Here is a 7,806-nt window from a genome sequence, read left to right on the forward strand (position 1 = left end):
ATGGGAAAAGAAGCCTTATGCCATCAGTCTCCAATTTCTAGGTTGACACGCAGCATACACGCAGGACCAGAGCTTACTGTCTCTACGCAGTGTTCTGGTACCGAAACGGTTGCTTAAGCAAAGTCCCTAGGAGTCTTGGAAAGCTTACTACCGTGAAACTAAAGCAGAACAGCGATGAAGGCCTCATGGAGCTGCTGCACGCCTCCCGTTTTGCCAGCATAATCAGGGCCTTACTTCGAGGCTAGTTCTCACATTGACTTTCACGTTTGGTATAGAGCAGAGCAGGGTGAGCTTCCAACTAGGAACTGGAAGCACAAGGTTTCTTTCGAGAAAACTCATTTTCTTCTATGAACCATGCCGGCTGTAAGTAAAAGCACGGTAACAACAGTGCTTTTCAGGTAGCTTCGGGGCCGCATCAACGGAGCTTTCATAATGGGAAAACTAGCCTTGTGCCATCAGTCTCTAATTTCTAGGTTGACACGCAGCATACACGCAGGAGCAGAGCTTCCTGGTTCTACGCAGTGTTCTGGTACTGAAACGGGTGCTGAAGCAAGGCCCCTAGGAGTGTTGAAAAGCTTACTACCTTGAAACTAAAGCAGAACAATGATGAAGGCCTCATGGAGCTGCTGCACGCCTCTCGTTTTGCAAGGATAATCAGGGCCTTACTTCGAAGCTTGGGCTCACGTTGACTTTCACTTTAGGTATAGCGCAGAGCAGGGTGAGCTTCCAACAAGGAACTGGAAACCCAAGGTTTCTTAGGAGAAAACTCATTTTCTTCTCAGAACCATGCCGGCAGTGAGGAAAACCCCGGCAACAACAATGCTTTTCAGGTAGCTTCGAGGCCGCATGAACGGAGCTTTCATAATGGGAAAAGAAGCCTTATGCCATCAGTCTCCAATTTCTAGGTTGACACGCAGCATACACGCAGGACCAGAGCTTACTGTCTCTACGCAGTGTTCTGGTACCGAAACGGTTGCTTAAGCAAAGTCCCTAGGAGTCTTGGAAAGCTTACTACCGTGAAACTAAAGCAGAACAGCGATGAAGGCCTCATGGAGCTGCTGCACGCCTCCCGTTTTGCCAGCATAATCAGGGCCTTACTTCGAGGCTAGTGCTCACATTGACTTTCACGTTTGGTATAGAGCAGAGCAGGGTGAGCTTCCAACTAGGAACTGGAAGCACAAGGTTTCTTTCGAGAAAACTCATTTTCTTCTATGAACCATGCCGGCTGTAAGTAAAAGCACGGTAACAACAGTGCTTTTCAGGTAGCTTCGGGGCCGCATCAACGGAGCTTTCATAATGGGAAAACTAGCCTTGTGCCATCAGTCTCTAATTTCTAGGTTGACACGCAGCATACACGCAGGAGCAGAGCTTCCTGGTTCTACGCAGTGTTCTGGTACTGAAACGGGTGCTGAAGCAAGGCCCCTAGGAGTGTTGAAAAGCTTACTACCTTGAAACTAAAGCAGAACAACGATGAAGGCCTCATGGAGCTGCTGCACGCCTCTCGTTTTGCAAGGATAATCAGGGCCTTACTTCGAAGCTTGGGCTCACGTTGACTTTCACTTTAGGTATAGAGCAGAGCAGGGTGAGCTTCCAACAAGGAACTGGAAACCCAAGGTTTCTTAGGAGAAAACTCATTTTCTTCTCAGAACCATGCCGGCAGTGTGGAAAACCCCGGCAACAACAATGCTTTTCAGGTAGCTTCGACGCCGCATGAACGGAGCTTTCATAATGGGAAAAGAAGCCTTATGCCATCAGTCTCCAATTTCTAGGTTGACACGCAGCATACACGCAGGACCAGAGCTTACTGTCTCTACACAGTGTTCTGGTACAGAAACGGTTGCTTAAGCAAAGTCCCTAGGAGTCTTGGAAAGCTTACTACCGTGAAACAAAAGCAGAACAGCGATGAAGGCCTCATGGAGCTGCTGCACGCCTCCCGTTTTGCCAGCATAATCAGGGCCTTACTTCGAGGCTAGTTCTCACATTGACTTTCACGTTTGGTATAGAGCAGAGCAGGGTGAGCTTCCAACTAGGAACTGGAAGCACAAGGTTTCTTTCGAGAAAACTCATTTTCTTCTATGAACCATGCCGGCTGTAAGTAAAAGCACGGTAACAACAGTGCTTTTCAGGTAGCTTCGGGGCCGCATCAACGGAGCTTTCATAATGGGAAAACTAGCCTTGTGCCATCAGTCTCTAATTTCTAGGTTGACACGCAGCATACACGCAGGAGCAGAGCTTCCTGGTTCTACGCAGTGTTCTGGTACTGAAACGGGTGCTGAAGCAAGGCCCCTAGGAGTGTTGAAAAGCTTACTACCTTGAAACTAAAGCAGAACAACGATGAAGGCCTCATGGAGCTGCTGCACGCCTCTCGTTTTGCAAGGATAATCAGGGCCTTACTTCGAAGCTTGGGCTCACGTTGACTTTCACTTTAGGTATAGCGCAGAGTAGGGTGAGCTTTCAACAAGGAACTGGAAACCCAAGGTTTCTTAGGAGAAAACTCATTTTCTTCTCAGAACCATGCCGGCAGTGAGGAAAACCCCGGCAACAACAATGCTTTTCAGGTAGCTTCGAGGCCGCATGAAAGGAGCTTTCATAATGGGAAAAGAAGCCTTATGCCATCAGTCTCCAATTTCTAGGTTGACACGCAGCATACACGCAGGACCAGAGCTTACTGTCTCTACGCAGTGTTCTGGTACCGAAACGGTTGCTTAAGCAAAGTCCCTAGGAATGTTGGAAAGCTTACTACCGTGAAACTAAAGCAGAACAGCGATGAAGGCCTCATGGAGCTGCTGCACGCCTCCCGTTTTGCCAGCATAATCAGGGCCTTACTTCGAGGCTAGTGCTCACATTGACTTTCACGTTTGGTATAGAGCAGAGCAGGGTGAGCTTCCAACTAGGAACTGGAAGCACAAGGTTTCTTTCGAGAAAACTCATTTTCTTCTATGAACCATGCCGGCTGTAAGTAAAAGCACGGTAACAACAGTGCTTTTCAGGTAGCTTCGGGGCCGCATCAACGGCGCTTTCATAATGGGAAAACTAGCCTTGTGCCATCAGTCTCTAATTTCTAGGTTGACACGCAGCATACACGCAGGAGCAGAGCTTCCTGGTTCTACGCAGTGTTCTGGTACTGAAACGGGTGCTGAAGCAAGGCCCCTAGGAGTGTTGAAAAGCTTACTACCTTGAAACTAAAGCAGAACAACGATGAAGGCCTCATGGAGCTGCTGCACGCCTCTCGTTTTGCAAGGATAATCAGGGCCTTACTTCGAAGCTTGGGCTCACGTTGACTTTCACTTTAGGTATAGAGCAGAGCAGGGTGAGCTTCCAACAAGGAACTGGAAACCCAAGGTTTCTTAGGAGAAAACTCATTTTCTTCTCAGAACCATGCCGGCAGTGTGGAAAACCCCGGCAACAACAATGCTTTTCAGGTAGCTTCGAGGCCGCATGAACGGAGCTTTCATAATGGGAAAAGAAGCCTTATGCCATCAGTCTCCAATTTCCAGGTTGACACGCAGCATACACGCAGGACCAGAGCTTACTGTCTCTACACAGTGTTCTGGTACAGAAACGGTTGCTTAAGCAAAGTCCCTAGGAGTCTTGGAAAGCTTACTACCGTGAAACAAAAGCAGAACAGCGATGAAGGCCTCATGGAGCTGCTGCACGCCTCCCGTTTTGCCAGCATAATCAGGGCCTTACTTCGAGGCTAGTTCTCACATTGACTTTCACGTTTGGTATAGAGCAGAGCAGGGTGAGCTTCCAACTAGGAACTGGAAGCACAAGGTTTCTTTCGAGAAAACTCATTTTCTTCTATGAACCATGCCGGCCGTAAGTAAAAGCACGGTAACAACAGTGCTTTTCAGGTAGCTTCGGGGCCGCATCAACGGAGCTTTCATAATGGGAAAACTAGCCTTGTTCCATCAGTCTCTAATTTCTAGGTTGACACGCAGCATACACGCAGGAGCAGAGCTTCCTGGTTCTACGCAGTGTTCTGGTACTGAAACGGGTGCTGAAGCAAGGCCCCTAGGAGTGTTGAAAAGCTTACTACCTTGAAACTAAAGCAGAACAACGATGAAGGCCTCATGGAGCTGCTGCACGCCTCTCGTTTTGCAAGGATAATCAGGGCCTTACTTCGAAGCTTGGGCTCCCGTTGACTTTCACTTTAGGTATAGCGCAGAGCAGGGTGAGCTTCCAACAAGGAACTGGAAACCCAAGGTTTCTTAGGAGAAAACTCATTTTCTTCTCAGAACCATGCCGGCAGTGAGGAAAACCCCGGCAACAACAATGCTTTTCAGGTAGCTTCGAGGCCGCATGAACGGAGCTTTCATAATGGGAAAAGAAGCCTTATGCCATCAGTCTCCAATTTCTAGGTTGACACGCAGCATACACGCAGGACCAGAGCTTACTGTCTCTACGCAGTGTTCTGGTACCGAAACGGTTGCTTAAGCAAAGTCCCTAGGAGTCTTGGAAAGCTTACTACCGTGAAACTAAAGCAGAACAGCGATGAAGGCCTCATGGAGCTGCTGCACGCCTCCCGTTTTGCCAGCATAATCAGGGCCTTACTTCGAGGCTAGTTCTCACATTGACTTTCACGTTTGGTATAGAGCAGAGCAGGGTGAGCTTCCAACTAGGAACTGGAAGCACAAGGTTTCTTTCGAGAAAACTCATTTTCTTCTATGAACCATGCCGGCTGTAAGTAAAAGCACGGTAACAACAGTGCTTTTCAGGTAGCTTCGGGGCCGCATCAACGGAGCTTTCATAATGGGAAAACTAGCCTTGTGCCATCAGTCTCTAATTTCTAGGTTGACACGCAGCATACACGCAGGAGCAGAGCTTCCTGGTTCTACGCAGTGTTCTGGTACTGAAACGGGTGCTGAAGCAAGGCCCCTAGGAGTGTTGAAAAGCTTACTACCTTGAAACTAAAGCAGAACAATGATGAAGGCCTCATGGAGCTGCTGCACGCCTCTCCTTTTGCAAGGATAATCAGGGCCTTACTTCGAAGCTTGGGCTCACGTTGACTTTCACTTTAGGTATAGCGCAGAGCAGGGTGAGCTTCCAACAAGGAACTGGAAACCCAAGGTTTCTTAGGAGAAAACTCATTTTCTTCTCAGAACCATGCCGGCAGTGAGGAAAACCCCGGCAACAACAATGCTTTTCAGGTAGCTTCGAGGCCGCATGAACGGAGCTTTCATAATGGGAAAAGAAGCCTTATGCCATCAGTCTCCAATTTCTAGGTTGACACGCAGCATACACGCAGGACCAGAGCTTACTGTCTCTACGCAGTGTTCTGGTACCGAAACGGTTGCTTAAGCAAACTCCCTAGGAGTCTTGGAAAGCTTACTACCGTGAAACTAAAGCAGAACAGCGATGAAGGCCTCATGGAGCTGCTGCACGCCTCCCGTTTTGCCAGCATAATCAGGGCCTTACTTCGAGGCTAGTGCTCACATTGACTTTCACGTTTGGTATAGAGCAGAGCAGGGTGAGCTTCCAACTAGGAACTGGAAGCACAAGGTTTCTTTCGAGAAAACTCATTTTCTTCTATGAACCATGCCGGCCGTAAGTAAAAGCACGGTAACAACAGTGCTTTTCAGGTAGCTTCGGGGCCGCATCAACGGAGCTTTCATAATGGGAAAACTAGCCTTGTGCCATCAGTCTCTAATTTCTAGGTTGACACGCAGCATACACGCAGGAGCAGAGCTTCCTGCTTCTACGCAGTGTTCTGGTACTGAAACGGGTGCTGAAGCAAGGCCCCTAGGAGTGTTGAAAAGCTTACTACCTTGAAACTAAAGCAGAACAACGATGAAGGCCTCATGGAGCTGCTGCACGCCTCTCGTTTTGCAAGGATAATCAGGGCCTTACTTCGAAGCTTGGGCTCACGTTGACTTTCACTTTAGGTATAGAGCAGAGCAGGGTGAGCTTCCAACAAGGAACTGGAAACCCAAGGTTTCTTAGGAGAAAACTCATTTTCTTCTCAGAACCATGCCGGCAGTGTGGAAAACCCCGGCAACAACAATGCTTTTCAGGTAGCTTCGACGCCGCATGAACGGAGCTTTCATAATGGGAAAAGAAGCCTTATGCCATCAGTCTCCAATTTCTAGGTTGACACGCAGCATACACGCAGGACCAGAGCTTACTGTCTCTACGCAGTGTTCTGGTACTGAAACGGGTGCTGAAGCAAGGCCCCTAGGAGTGTTGAAAAGCTTACTACCTTGAAACTAAAGCAGAACAACGATGAAGGCCTCATGGAGCTGCTGCACGCCTCTCGTTTTGCAAGGATAATCAGGGCCTTACTTCGAAGCTTGGGCTCACGTTGACTTTCACTTTAGGTATAGCGCAGAGCAGGGTGAGCTTCCAACAAGGAACTGGAAACCCAAGGTTTCTTAGGAGAAAACTCATTTTCTTCTCAGAACCATGCCGGCAGTGAGGAAAACCCCGGCAACAACAATGCTTTTCAGGTAGCTTCGAGGCCGCATGAACGGAGCTTTCATAATGGGAAAAGAAGCCTTATGCCATCAGTCTCCAATTTCTAGGTTGACACGCAGCATACACGCAGGACCAGAGCTTACTGTCTCTACGCAGTGTTCTGGTACCGAAACGGTTGCTTAAGCAAAGTCCCTAGGAGTCTTGGAAAGCTTACTAACGTGAAACTAAAGCAGAACAGCGATGAAGGCCTCATGGAGCTGCTGCACGCCTCCCGTTTTGCCAGCATAATCAGGGCCTTACTTCGAGGCTAGTGCTCACATTGACTTTCACGTTTGGTATAGAGCAGAGCAGGGTGAGCTTCCAACTAGGAACTGGAAGCACAAGGTTTCTTTCGAGAAAACTCATTTTCTTCTATGAACCATGCCGGCTGTAAGTAAAAGCACGGTAACAACAGTGCTTTTCAGGTAGCTTCGGGGCCGCATCAACGGAGCTTTCATAATGGGAAAACTAGCCTTGTGCCATCAGTCTCTAATTTCTAGGTTGACACGCAGCATACACGCAGGAGCAGAGCTTCCTGGTTCTACGCAGTGTTCTGGTACTGAAACGGGTGCTGAAGCAAGGCCCCTAGGAGTGCTGAAAAGCTTACTACCTTGAAACTAAAGCAGAACAACGATGAAGGCCTCATGGAGCTGCTGCACGCCTCTCGTTTTGCAAGGATAATCAGGGCCTTACTTCGAAGCTTGGGCTCACGTTGACTTTCACTTTAGGTATAGCGCAGAGCAGGTTGAGCTTCCAACAAGGAACTGGAAACCCAAGGTTTCTTAGGAGAAAACTCATTTTCTTCTCAGAACCATGCCGGCAGTGAGGAAAACCCCGGCAACAACAATGCTTTTCATGTAGCTTCGAGGCCGCATGAACGGAGCTTTCATAATGGGAAAAGAAGCCTTATGCCATCAGTCTCCAATTTCTAGGTTGACACGCAGCATACACGCAGGACCAGAGCTTACTGTCTCTACGCAGTGTTCTGGTACCGAAACGGTTGCTTAAGCAAAGTCCCTAGGAGTCTTGGAAAGCTTACTACCGTGAAACTAAAGCAGAACAGCGATGAAGGCCTCATGGAGCTGCTGCACGCCTCCCGTTTTGCCAGCATAATCAGGGCCTTACTTCGAGGCTAGTGCTCACATTGACTTTCACGTTTGGTATAGAGCAGAGCAGGGTGAGCTTCCAACTAGGAACTGGAAGCACAAGGTTTCTTTCGAGAAAACTCATTTTCTTCTATGAACCATGCCGGCTGTAAGTAAAAGCACGGTAACAACAGTGCTTTTCAGGTAGCTTCGGGGCCGCATCAACGGAGCTTTCATAATGGGAAAACTAGCCTTGTGCCATCAGTCT

Source organism: Eubalaena glacialis, chromosome X, assembly GCF_028564815.1.
Source record: "Eubalaena glacialis isolate mEubGla1 chromosome X, mEubGla1.1.hap2.+ XY, whole genome shotgun sequence".
Classification (NCBI taxonomy): Eukaryota; Metazoa; Chordata; class Mammalia; order Artiodactyla; family Balaenidae; genus Eubalaena; species Eubalaena glacialis.